A 14,208-nucleotide genomic window follows, 5' to 3' on the forward strand; every position below is an offset into this window, starting at 1 on the left:
TTTTCTTCATGCCTCAAATTCTCCAAACCCCTCCCTAGTCTCTCCTATCCATGCATCTTGCAGGTGCTGTGTAATGACAACTGGACAGCCATCACAGGCATTTATCATAGCTATGGTCAGCACTGCTCCTAAACTTTTCCAGAGGGGATTGCTGATGAGGCTGCAAGTCCTTTTCAAGATGACCAAGAAATATGACAGCCCCCTTTGCATCCTCCACCCCTGAGGAACCTCTTTGATAAGAGCCCAAGCACAGGGAGGTCTGCAGTCCTGGAGAAACCCTTAAAAGCTTCAGTCTGAGAAAGTTTAAGAAACCAATGGTGTTTCCAAAGGGACGTGCAAGCACGTAGCTGGCTGATGCGTCTTTTAGGGTCTTTGGGGCATCACTGCCTCAAAAAAATGAGAAGCCACAGATCACTCAGCATTTCTGTTCCTTGCAAACTCTGACACTTTGAGAGTGTTTTCTTCCTCCGGTGTGAAAACTAAGCACTTTGACATACTATGGCAAAGGGAAAGACTGCTTATCTTTCATCTAAGGAACATTTCAGTTTGATTTCCCCACAATGGAGTATCCAGCCACGACTCCTGGCGCTGCCAGGCCCCTTGGGACATCTTGCGACTCCCCAGCTGCCCGCATGAAATCCCCCCAAGTCAGAGGGGATTCATAGCAGTCCCTGCCCCAGAGCAGGCACCCCACAAGCAAGCCTCTCCATCCCTTAGTGGGAACAGAGGTCTTGAAGAGCAGTTTATCTGATCTAAAGAGTCCACAGTAGTTTTGATATGGCAAATAGTCCTGTGCAAAGGATAGAGGAGTCTGTGGCTTTCTGACCTCCCAGAGAGGTTTCAAGAGCAGAGCACAGAGGCGTTCACGTCCTGCTGATTCAGGGCCACAGAAAGTAAGTTCTGTTACGGGATGTCTCTGCTCCACCCCAAACAGCATCAGTGCCCAAGGGCCCATCATTTCCTAGAGTAACAGAAAATGGGATCTTAAAGCTGCTTGCCCAGGAGAACAAACTTTCTTCTTTGGGAAGCACAGGCCGCGTTTCTGGTTCAGTCCTCATTGAGGCGTAAGAGGACTCAGAGGGCACCTCTGCGTTTCTCCCTTTGTGCCTCAAGGCTCTCCCTCAGCAGCAGGAATTTGTCCCGCAGAGCTGCACCTGCAGCACAGCTGCCATCTCTCAGGGCTGCTTTTGGCCAGGCTCGCGCCCCACTGACACTAGCAAGGAGGTAATAACTTTCTTTTCAGTAGCAGGTTAGATGGTGGGAAACCTTGGTGACTGTTAAAGATATGTCAGGGCAGAGGGAATTTAGCCAATGCCCAATCGTCCAGTGCATCATGGCTTAAGTGGAGCTCTCCGTCACGTGCTCTTTCAATTCTGGGGAAATTAGGAGACTTTTCAGCAGGCCATTTCATGACACATTTGAGGGCCATTTTTTAATCTTATTTTTGACACCAGTGGCAGGACAGAGAGATCGAGTACCAGCCTCCTGTTAGCAGAAGCAAAGACCATGTGTCCTATTTCCCAAACATAGCATTGAACTTTCCCCCTAGACCTCCATGGTTCAGTCAAATGGAATAAACAAATAAGGATCTTTTAGCTGACTAACTGGAAAGTCTTTTTCCTCTTAATAAAAAAATATGCTCAGCAAGAACTGGGGAGATAGGGGGAGTCTTTCCAGAACAAACTATGCACTTATTTCATCTTTTGTTTGACAGAGACAGGCAATTTAAAAGAACCCCATTGCAGAGCAGCATACAACAGAGGAGCTTCATCCTCAGCCTGTCATTGATCTCAGCTGTCCATCCTTGCAACTTTGTCATCAGTCACAGTGACCATGTCACAGGAGTAAACATCAGTAGACTTGGCTCAGCCTTCATCCTGCCTCATGACCTGCTCTACGCTAACATTTTCCTCCTGTTAATTCAATTATCTTATTCTTTATGCCAGGAAAGGTGTATTATTGCATGCTTAGGGTATTAACCTCTCAGTGTCTACAAATTCAGTGAGACTTTGCTAGAGGATGCCAACTGCTTTCAAGAGCCAAGAACTCACGCAGGAACACTTTCGCTTCAAACAACACAAAGACTAAGATTACGCTTACCTAAGTACTGGGGAATAAATGATTTTAGGCAGGGAGGAGGGGTTGGGAAGACACTTTTCTTGCACGTGCCACCAAGTCACACATCTCCCAGCACAGAGAGGCTGCAAAGGAGCAAGGAGTGACGTGCTCCAATAAGGAGAACATGTTACCCCGAATCCTGTGCTACGCCGAGGTCACACTTTGCACGGCCCAGAGAGCTTTGTACGCGCCTTGCACATAGAGGCATTGTGACACGTTCTTTGCTATTGTTTTTACAATGTCACATCACCCTCACAAGCACTTGACATTTTACTGTGGATCCTGCCGAAATCAGTGCCTTCGCACACATGCCATACACAGCAAGGGACCTCTGCTACGACTGCGCCACGTAAAAAGCAAAGCTATTTAAAAGGTACAGGGGATAAAGCCTTGCAAACGTACCGGTCCTCGTTACAGCTTTAGAAGGAAGAACGCTGCTTCAGATACCACTGAATTCTTGATGAAAGAGCTAACAGGCTGCAGGAAAATATCACCTCAGCAGTTCTTGATCCCTTAACTTAAATGCCTGGTACCTACTTGCAGGCATAAAGTCAAAGGAGAACAACTTAGTATATTCAAAAATAAGACCAGTTCTCTAGTTAAATCACAACAATATTTAAAAAAAAAATGAAAACAAACTTCAAAGGAAGGAAGGAAAATACAGCCCAGAAGTAAATATGTTCTGCGAAAATTACCACAAAATGCCAAGTTATATCTTACAAAGCACTAACCAGAAGTCTTTAAACCTTCAGACGCCAGCTTATCCAACACACTACTCTGCTCTTCTCAACTCGGGATATGTGAGGATACTTAAGGAATGCAACCCAGATGTTTATGCTTTTTTCAAATTTAAGCCTTTCTGAAACACTAAACCGGTGAGATGAGTAGAGTTTTTCAGCCACCAGACACCAGTCTGTTAATTACAAAGCAGATAGGCTTGTCTGGCTGGGCTGGGCAAAAGTAGGGAGCAACCACTCGTGCTAACAAATACTCAAATAAAAGATTCAGCAGGTATAGTTGTACTTGTCGATACTTTTGCTTTTACGCTTGACTTTTAAATTGGATCGCAGTCCTCCATCTTCCCATCCAGGGAAGATCTTGTTCCCAAGTTAATTTCGGTAAGGTAACTTCTGCTGCAACTCCTGACTTGTGCGGTCTGCAGCAGAACCGCAATATACATCAGCTATTGGGGCAAGCGCGTTGCCAGAGGGCTGTCGAGAAGGTGGTTAATCTGAAATTCAAATTCCAACACATTGCCTGGGTCTGACTTGTTTCCGGGCTCACAGATGCAGACAAGCCAAAAAAAGAAAGAGCCAGTGAAAATAAGTACTGTCATTATTTCTTGGCAACCACTTTCCCATGTATATCATTTGGTATATTTTTGTATTTTACATGTCTGCAGATAGCTTTAAAGGTATTACTGGTGTTTGGACATGTGGAAGTAAACCAGATGCCTTGGCTTGGCACCAGCTTCAGGTTTTTCCCCAAATTGCCCATTTCTAGTAAAGGTTGTGACCAAAAGGTTGTTGGTGATCTTACTGTGACAAGGACAAGAGAAGTGGACTACACTCTGAAATACAGAAAGTCCCTTAGGACAATGCTCTCCACAGATTAAAGCTGTCTAGCCGTTCACCTGAGTGCTGCTTTCGATCCATTTCTCTGTCAGAACTGAACCATGGGCACAGGAGCAGGAATACCTCTGAGCACAGACTCTCCCCCTTTATGCTTCATCTTTCAGAGGCTCCACTCCGGCACAGTCCTTTCCGATGGAGGCATGCTGGAGCCAGCTCCCCTCCAGAGCCCAGTCACTGCCTTCCCTCCCAGTGCACGGGGGAAGACAGACACAGTATGTCTGAGTGTGTACGGCTTTGGACTGGAGTCCAGAACCTCCCTTTTTAGTGCCAAGTTGATCTTACAGCTACTGAGCATCACAGACACCCACACTGCTGCTCCAGCCCACAGTTTTCCTTCTGCCTTCCATCTGCACCCTCTGCTCCTCCGAAAAGCTCTTGAGGGATCACAGTTTCTGCTAGAGGCTCTAGATGCTCTGGTAATGCTAAAAATTAGTAAAACACAGAAAAGGTTCAGGATTTTTACTCCATTACCTCTGCTGCTGCCCTTCGGGGAAGGAAAGCCCTTATCCCGCTAGGCAGGTAATCCACAGCAAGGTAATGTGTTCACTCAGAATACAAAGTCCTAACGCACGCAGTTACTGCATGAGCTTTTTTTGCAAAGGCTAAAACACACTTTTTTTTTTCCCCTATCACAGTAACAAGAGTACAGCTTGGAAAAATACCGAATTGATGTTTCTAAAGCCTCTTGGCTGTCCCGTTTTGCTCTAGAAGAGCTATCTTCTTGGCACCGTCCTACAAAAACATAGTATGTGTTGCATCACATGCTAATAGCCAGAAGAGCAACATTTATACTACTTTATATGAATGAGACATGAAGAAAAATAAAGTGTCTTAAGGATAACTCAACAAGCTATTCATCTAACTGGGCCTTAATTTATTTGATCTATAATAACAAAATATTTCCTCCTTTAATTTCATTCTTTAAATTCACCAGATGACAGGACAATATTGTAAGCAGAAATTCTGTACTAGAAACCACATTCCAGTGGTATTGAGAAATCACTTTCTTGTGGTGGAACTAGAAGCCTGCTCTTGGAGATGCAATGATTTATTTTTCTCTGCAATAGTTTTCAGCATGGTTGAGATGTGGCGTACACTACAGAACAGACCTTATTTTGGATGCCAATGAACCTCATGGGTAGTAAATCTTTTTTCTTAAGCAATTAAATTTCTGGCTTTAATCTTTCATTCTCTTGATAGAAGTGGTTTCCTGGATCAGGCTGAAAGCCAGAAAATAATTGGCAAAACAAAGGTTCCCCCCAGCTCTAAACTACATTTAATATTTCTCTTTCATTGCAATCATCCCTGCTGTTTTCTTTTTAAATCTTTTTTTTTTTTTTCTCTTCACTGTATTGTAAGAGATCAACTCTCGCAGCTAGGGAAAAGTGAGCAAGTTTCGGGACATGCTCTCTTAAGAGACCTGAAGCATCTGTACACCCCGAATCTTGCCCCTTCTATTATTCATTAGGGAAAGTGCTAAAGCTGGAAGAGACATTCACAGCCCCCATGCCTTCCTCTTGCCTTCAGAATCTCAATTACAACAACACTAATCTAGAAGTCCATGTCCATCACAGCTTCTCCTGTCTGGTCTCTCCTTTCGTATCCAAGGGAAGAAACCCAGTGAATGCTGGCATACCAGTTGATTCCTTCTATCTATAAATGACAGATTATTAAAAAAATAAAAAACTGCAAAAGTAATAGTAACTTTATGAACTAGAGGGTCCTGAAACATTTTACTTAAACAGTTAAATGAACCAGAAAGCATTTGTTCAGTAAGACACCACTGCTTCCTATTAACCCTACACTTTCTGCTCTGTGGCCACATTACAGGAAGGCACGCCAGCAGATCTAGAGATGCGCACCACCAGCGGTCTTGCCCCTTCCAGGGAGGGCTCTTTCCATTAGGAGCTGTCTGACAGACATCACCTAGGGCCGTATTTCAAAGTAACACAGGAGACTGGATTGAATTGAGACACCCTTCAATCTGTGAACCTGAAACCTCCTGCCAGACAGTCTGCACGTCGCGTAGTACGTTCCGCGTCAGTGCGGGCACCTCCGCATATCAACATGTTAAAGACTTGTCCTTTCTGATTATGGGTATTGACTCTTAGCTGGATAGCTTCAGAGACAGTAATGAGGTTTAATGCAGGTCTTCAAAGCACTCAAATTCTCTGCTGGAAGTTGAAAAGGTATATTACACATACACACCAATATAAAATGTATTACATATTCTGATGATGTCTTGCACAAAATAAATACTCCTTTCTTAATTAAAAGAGTTCTCCCTTCATTACAGTTTTAGAAATGTCTAGAACATTATTGGACTTGGCATTTGGAAACAAGTTTTCATTAAAAATACCACTTGTGAGATACAACTGCTCTCAAGCTGCACGGCAATTCTGTTTTCCAGACTTCAGTATGTGGCTTCTACCCCTTAATACAGTTACTTTTTTTTCAGGTCTGATCAAGTGAGCTGCTCTTTCTCCTTCTGCTTCCATAGTACAATAAAGTCAGCATGATTTGTGAGTATTCAGCACTTAAGTCCGATCCTGCAGACCTTTAAGCTCTTGTTTGAACCTTTAACCCTTGGGATGTTAAAGCAAGATGCCCGGGATTATTTAGTCCATATAAACTACCTGCATTTCCTCTTTATGGCCCCTCACTTAACCGCACAAAATATGAGACCATATTCCAATCACTATCACACAAGGACAAGGTCAACAGTCCTGCACCTCCTGTGGGCTAACAAAAATCCTACAACACATTTCAAAACAGTTTTAGACAAAAGTCTACCTCTCTGATGCCCTTTCTAGATGCTCCAGCACAGTTGCTGCCTCAACGCCTTTCTCTTCCAAGCATCAATTCATGCAAAATACGTTCATAAACAAAACCAGCTAGGAAGATGCTGAAGTCATTTCCTAAATCAGAGCCAGAGAACATCCCCTCATACTTGTTTAAAGTCAGTGAAGGTACCCCTTAGCACTGTTGGCTGGGTATGCTATTGAAGGAGGTGACAGGGTTAGATCAATAGCCTTAATTCATCAGGAGGAACAGCCTATTGACTTCAAAAAGGTCAGCCACTGACAGAAGATAATTGTCATATTTGCTTAATGATTTCAGGAAAACAAATAGCTGTTTTGAGTTCTCCAGGATCTGAGAAACTGAGCAAGCACCTGTAGCCATTGAGCAGATGAACTCTTCATCCAAGACACACAACACCTTACACATTGCTGCGCTCCTACAATCGGGAGCCAGAGGCACAACATGATACTCGAGTTATCGATTTGCTTGACACAGAAGATGCTGAGAGGACAGTCAGAACTGCAGACCATGTGCATTTTAAGGGAAGCATGGCTCCAAAGAGGTCAAAAAAGTAATTGGGCGGTAATACAATTGTATGAGATTATATTAAAACCTACAGTTATTCATTTTATTACATTTTGCTGTAAGCTACTGAACCGACGATCTATCTAGGTTGAAGTTTATTTGGTTATGCTTAGAAATATACAGAAAACGAACATTTCAGTGCCATCTTTGGCTCTCTTACCTAGGGCAGAGTTCAAGATACTCTAGGCTAGATTTCAAAGCTACTGAGCCTGCAGGAAGCAGCAGGTACCTAAATGCCCTGAAAACCCAAGGCAGGGCTACTCCTGTGTTAAACGCTAGCTTAAACACCCCTGCACATCCCTAAAAGGATTGTTGTGTTTTTACAAAAGCAGCTGGTCTCTCAGGGAACTGCTATGGTATGCCTCTGAAAGGCTCAAGCCTAAAACATGCCCACACTATACTTGGCTACGGAGTGCATTAATTCCTGTAGAGGAGCTCCACAGAAATCACCAGATAGCCCAAATCTAGCTTTCCAACACATCAAATCTAGAAGTTTCAGCCTAAACAGCTGGACTATTTAACGGCTAGCACATGTGGCCCATTCACTACTAACTACTAGGACAGCCTCTCCCTACAGCAAGGGGAGGAGGAAAGGGGTGGGAAGAGTCAGGCTTCACTGAATTAACTAGAACAAGTTGTAAGGAGTTGTATTTAATGGTTGGTGTTCCTGGTGCTTGGCCACACCAAATACTCAACTTATTTTTAGAAGCCACAGCAAGATGCAAAATTTGACTCCATTTCACTGATCTCTCTAAAAGCTTAACTTCAGATTAACCCCAAATTCCATTTTCAAACAGGTGTCCACCAGGTATTCATCTAGAGTTGCACATCAAAACCATCTGCACCTCCTGGATTGATATGTTCAGAAGGAAGATTCAGATTAAATGTGGGTTGTTTCAACTGAATATGCCTTTGAGCATTGCATTCACTACAGGTTGTTTGAAGCTAATTCAGTTGCTTGACTTCATGAATTTTGGCTTGAACCTCAAAGCAAAAGAGGAGCTAGCAATAACTGACTTCCCCGTGGGTTAAACACAGCTATTTCTTCTTATGACAGGAGGTTCATCTTGGCAAGTCTCTGCCCACATCATGAGAAAGGACATCAGCTAGCCGCTGCCTAGAACAGCTCGTGGTTTACCATGGTACCTGCCTTCAGCCCAGCACCCAGGAAAGCAGAGCCACCAGCTATCCTGCCTGCATGAGCTTGGCAGAATGCATCGGGACAAAGTTTCTGCTCTCATTTGTCCAAATCTCATTTCCTGCTATCCAGAAGAAGCTGGGAAACAGAGTTCATTCCAGGATTAGACCATCCTTACTCTGTTCTGCAACACCACGCTTCCCATCTCACAGCGAGTACTGGGCATAGGTGGCACAGACCAAGTGACAATTCCCAAGCATCTCAACAGCCTGTTCTGCTTTAACAGCAAGGGGCTGCTAACTGCTCTGCAAATACCCACTGCTGGGTGCAATCAACACATCTGCACATTTACTTTCACTGAGATAGTCAAAAGTTACTCTCCAACTGACACAGTAAACACTCCTGCATACCTGGCAATGGTTGCCCAATTTGTTGTGCTACTGCTGTAGGAGAGCATTATTACTTGCTACGGCAAATCCCAAACAAAATCCACTGCTGGTAAAAGTCTAGTAAAATCACCTGGCATAGATCTACTAGAGTGATACTTCGGTTTTTAGTGCACTGCTTTCCCCAGATAAATTTGCAAGGAAGCGCTATTCCCTTTCCAGCCATCTTGATTGTAGCTGCACTTGTGCATCTAGTCACCCCAGAAGGATTTGGCTCCAAGAAGGGTCAGTTCTCTGAAATCCTAAACAAGCCATCTGGTTAGATCAACAGACTTTCTAGAAGCCCTAATGAGAGCAAGCCCACAGGTTGGGAAGTATCTCACAGTCAATCCACTGATCACTGAACTTGATGGGGCACAGACAAACTGACAGGAGGTGTTCAGCCACCTATGTGGCCAAAGAACCAGCCACATGCCAGTATCATACCGGGCTCTGCTGTATTCTGTCTACCATTGGCATTACACAGATTTCCTCAGAAATGCTTGCTTCAAGTGACGTCATTGCAAGGAAAGAAGCTGGTGGACAAGACAGGCTAAGACAGTGATTAAAGAGCAAAAGTTTTTTCCATTATCATTTTTTCTTTCCTCAGCCAGAACATAAAGCTAAATCTTATTTCCAGGGAGGCCTCCATTTATTCCCCTCAACCTTCACAATCCCTCTGGTCCTCCAAAATCCACATACACGCCATTAGGCAATAAGCTCAAGGATATCAAACAGCAGGCAATTAATGTTAACAACTGACTCAGCCTTCCTTTTCTTTCAGCAGTAGTTTGTGGTCTTGAGCAGACTTCAGAAGAGAAATAGAAGAAATAGAATACATACCAACTAGCAAAACATAATACACCCCTAAAGGGGAAAAAGAGAGTCAGATGTGACTGCAGAACCTGAATTCAATGGTTTGCCATTCACAGGCACTTTCACTCACTGCCAGCAAGAAGTAGAATGGCAGTAGTTATTTGCCAACTTTCATATGTATGTTTCCTGGTTACTCTTGACTACGTACCTTTTTCTTGTATTTCATTATGTTGAACACCAGGACTTTGGCACCAAGTTGTTGTTCACTATTCCAGACCTCAAGAACCGTGTTCAAGTTAGAGTAACTTTTATAAGGCAATGCAAGATTATTTTCTTCTTTAAAGGTACCATCTAGAATTTGGAAGTGGTTATGCTGTCCATCAGTCATCAACAAAATAGTCTAAAATTGTTACTAAAAAGTGGGAAGTAGCTACTGGAAGTTATTTGCCAGGATCAGACCCAACAAATCCTCTGTGATCTCCACTCTAACAAGGCGGGGATTATTCTGACATAGTCTGAAAAATTAAAAATCTCTACTCACTGTACAGGTTTGTCTTCTAATGCAATGGTCTAGATGCAATAGCAATGTTTTTACCAAAACCAGTGAAAAGCACTGCAGGAGTTTCAGGAAGGTGTTATGCATTGTAATGAAAATATTTTGTCACATTTTCCAACCATCCTATTGGTTTTATTCACACAGAGCCAATTATTAGCAAGTATCCCGCTCATCTGAAGAATCCACCCCCAAAGGCTTTGCCCGGAACATGAGTAATTAGGAATTGTTGCTGCTCCAAATGAAGGGAATAAAGATGAAAAAAATTATTGCCTTTAGCTGGCATAGATGCAATATTGTTTAGGGAATAAAGGCTAAAGAACACGCTCAGCAAGTTCACAGGCATGCATAATCCACATACACACAAAAGTAAACCAAGCATCTCTAATGTCCTCTCTCATCACTCAAGAGGGAGATGTGAAAACTTTGCTCACAATATTTGCCACAACAACAAGAGCATTCACCTTCTGCTGGGTGGCGATTTACAAGCCTGAAGTGACGGTCTCGTTACCGCACACGGAGACAGGCTCAGTGTTTAGACTTGTGCCAGGCTGAGCTCCAGGACCCCAAGAGGGCTCTCAGTTCCCTGCACAATGGGAGGTCAAAAACGAAACCAAACCGAGGCTGGGCCTGGCAAGATACCACTGAACTGCACAGGGGAAATAGCTTAAAACAAAAAAACACCAAAAAAACTCAAAAAAACAACAAGAGGGTGAGTAGCATTTTCAAACCAGCATTTTAAATACATTGTTCTTTGAACTTGGAAGTCAACGTGAAACAGAAGTACATGCTGAGCAACACTCTGCAAACAGCCCCAGGTTTCATAAGTTACCCAAACCCTGTCACCAGGACCATCAAAATTGAAGTTCTGGGAACAAGAGCAAGGCGAGAGCTGTGCAGCGCAAACTCTGCTCCACTTGTCTAATGGCTTAAAGACAACAAGAAGCAAACATAAGCAAGTCTCCTGAACCCTAATGTTGTGCACAGAAGCACACTATTAGCAGAATGTTTACGCTTGTGTTTCAGGGAGGCAAGCATTGTATACACACAACCACTGAAAAATAACAGCATGGCTCTGGAAAGGGCTATTGCTGAGGTAAAACGTTTTCTCTGAGAGATAAGTCCTTGATTCTCCTTTCCCCCCAACAGAGAAGTCAGCCAACTGTTTGGTGTGAAAACAAATTCTCCCAGTGTGGCCACAAGCTGAGCTAACACAAGAAACATTTCCTCTTGCCCAACTTCTGCAGATGATGGGACTTGGTCCCAGGGCATTGTATTTAGTTTCAGTCTAGAGCTGCAGATCAGCCCGAGGCTGGGAATCCCACCCTCGCCGTGGTATGAAGGAAGCGGTGTTGAAAGGAAAGCATTTTTAAGGACTAAACATTTAGCTGTTTAGTGTATAAACTGTGTAAAGGAATTTAGCCAGAACTATGTATTCAACTAGGGCAATAACATACAACTTCTCTCAGTATACTGTAATTGGTTTTGTTAACAAAGTTAAAAGAAGAGGAGCAATTTGGTGGTGTGTCAGAAAGAGGTGGCCCATATTTTAACAGAGCAATTCAGATCCGATGAAGTGTATATGCATTTATTGACCTTTGCCTTGGTACCTAACCCAAATCCATCTAGGCAGCTATGCTTCTGGGTAGCAGTTGTGCTGTGGAACAACAAACTGGTGCAGGCACACACACACAAATTCACACTGTATTTACAAAACAGTCACCACATTTTGGCCAGATATGAGCCATGTTCAAAGAGGTCTGGTTTAATGCTGTTGCTTCAAAACCAAAGACAGGACCCCATTCTTCAGTCCCCAGGTCAGACTGCCCACATGGAACACGTGGTACCTCCACGGCATTGCTATGCAGAAACATATTCATCTTTAGGGCCATGAAGCCACGGACAGCCAGATCTGCTCACAGTATGGATCACTCATACAAAGTCAGAGCAGCATACAGGGTATTTTTGCACATGCCCCGATTACTGGGGAAAAAAGTTAATAGAAATGCAAAAAAACCACCCCACAACACCCAACTCCTCTTTACACAGTCTTTTCACCTTAGAAGCAAAACACACAATGAGTCTGAAGATTTACAACAGCCTTGCAAGGCTTTCTAGGGAGTTCAGAGAACCATGGCTATAACACAAAAAGCACCCAGATGATGTAAATCCAAAACTCGGAGAGTATTAGGTGCCTAATGGGATACTCAAGAACGTCCGACTGTGTTATGCCTACGCTGCAGTCACTACCATAACCACGGTTTGGTACGGAGGTACTCCAATACAAAATTCAGGCAAGTAACAGGATTTCAGCATTTAGTCTTTGCTGAGCTCTGACCTAAATTCTGCTGGTACCTGGGTAGGCAGCTTACAGTTCAAGTACAGCTATAGTGTACTTCAAATACAGCAGCTGTTACAGTGTAAGAACAATACAGATGGGTCTCAACTTCCAATTTCTATGGAGTTTTGAAGCCCAGCTTTGAGATCCACCTGGGAAAAGAATTGGCTCCACAGAGGATTATTTCTGAGGACTAAACATTTAGCTGCTAAGAGTATAAGATGTACAGCAATCTAGCCAGTTCTATGTACTAAACTGGGAGAACATCTGACATTAGGAAGCAACATAGGTACCTATCTGTATAGTAAAGCATTAAAATGCCTATGAGAAATACGCACTGAGGAGGTCTACATTCAAATTTTTGAGAATCAGGCACCAGAATGCAGAGCTCTTAATTGAGCTAAGCAAGCAGAAAAAAAAAAAAAAAAAATTAAGGGCTAGAGAAAAATAATGGAACTTGTACTCTCATTAAATCTAACCACTTTTCCTCCACCGTGCCCACCCCCCCCTTCAAAAAGCCAAGATTTCTGCTCCCAGTATCATCGGACATGTGATGGGAGAAACGGGACAAATCATTTCACATCTGTCAAATTATGCCACTGTACCCAGCACCCACATACAGAGACTCACTGGACTAAATTAAGGGGCCCTGTTAGTGCTGGGATTTGCAGGCAAAAGCCTTCATCACTCATTCTCCGGGCACCAGCCAGGAGCCTAGTGTTTTCAGAAGTTTATTATTCCTGTTCCCCAGTACACAGTGTTTCACTGATGTATTTAAACAACCTCCAGTTCAAAAAAAAAAGCAGACACATGCTTATCACTGCCGGGGTGTGATGTCAAACTAACACCAGCCAGTTCTGGGGGAAGGTCCAAGCCTGCAAAAGCCAAGGGGAAGGAGAGAGGGAGGGAACCAAGCAACAAGTCCAGCACAGGCAACACAACTCCCAGGAGGGGAGGCAGACAAAACAGAGCTCGCTACAGGCATTTTTTAGCAGCCAGCTCTGCTGAATCAAACTGAATTGACCCCAGCACAGCTTTGTCAGCTGCCCCTTTCCATGTGGGCTCTGCACAAAGTTTGAATGCCTGAAGTATTTTCTAGCTTCTCAAGGCATTGAGATGGGAACTAGACATCCAGGTGCCTTCAAGAAGCCTTAGCAAGTGACTTCAGGCTTAGGATTGCTGACTTTTCTTTTAGCTTTGTGTTTCCTTGCTCAGTCTCCAAGTTGTTTAGTTGCACATTATTTTTACCCTCTTCCTCTTCAGTGAAACTTTCACACCCGTCTTTCCTATCAATCTCCATGAAGGCAAATCAATTTTCCACTTACCTTTTAGCCCCAGATGACTTGCCTCATAGTCACACCGGTCTGCCCAAATCAAAGGAACACTATCCATGAACAGATGGCACCTAGTTCTCTCCACCTATCCTTTCCTACACAGCCCTCCTACAGCCTACAGCATTTTACCACTGGTTCACAGAGATTCAACACCCTCAAAATTTGCATTTATCAGCACAGTCCACAAGGATCTTCCTAGCCACTCAACATTTACACTCACAACACTAACTCAGACCAAGGTAACCCAACAACCCCTCACAGCCTTAACAACATTAAACCCCTCTCCTGCCAGCTGCACAAGGCTCCCAGCCTTTCTATAGGCTCCTGCCAGGACTGTGCTAATTCCTATCAGCTGTAGCTTGGAGCCAGCTTTCTCCCAGCTGATGCTGTTTCAAGTCATCTCATCCTGAGATAACAGAACTTAGTAGATGCCATTAGTTGTTCTGACTAATATGTTTCTTCTTC

General features: G+C 43.6%; 1 long non-coding RNA gene across 3 annotated transcripts in view; it reads right to left on the minus strand.

Moving 5' to 3' along the window:
* LOC148057568 (uncharacterized) overlaps nucleotides 1-14,107 on the minus strand; it is an 86,871-nt gene extending 72,764 nt beyond the window's left edge. For all 3 annotated transcript variants that reach the window (XR_015700120.1, XR_015700118.1, XR_015700121.1), the window contains exon 1: nucleotides 13,735-14,107. This is a non-coding gene — a long non-coding RNA (uncharacterized LOC148057568). The remainder of the gene's footprint in view (nucleotides 1-13,734) is intronic.
* Nucleotides 14,108-14,208: the final 101 nt, after the last annotated feature.

The sequence above is a fragment of the Nipponia nippon genome, unplaced genomic scaffold (genome assembly GCF_047370975.1).
Source record: "Nipponia nippon isolate SJK-2023a ecotype South Korea unplaced genomic scaffold, ASM4737097v1 scaffold_1, whole genome shotgun sequence".
Taxonomy (NCBI): domain Eukaryota; kingdom Metazoa; phylum Chordata; class Aves; order Pelecaniformes; family Threskiornithidae; genus Nipponia; species Nipponia nippon.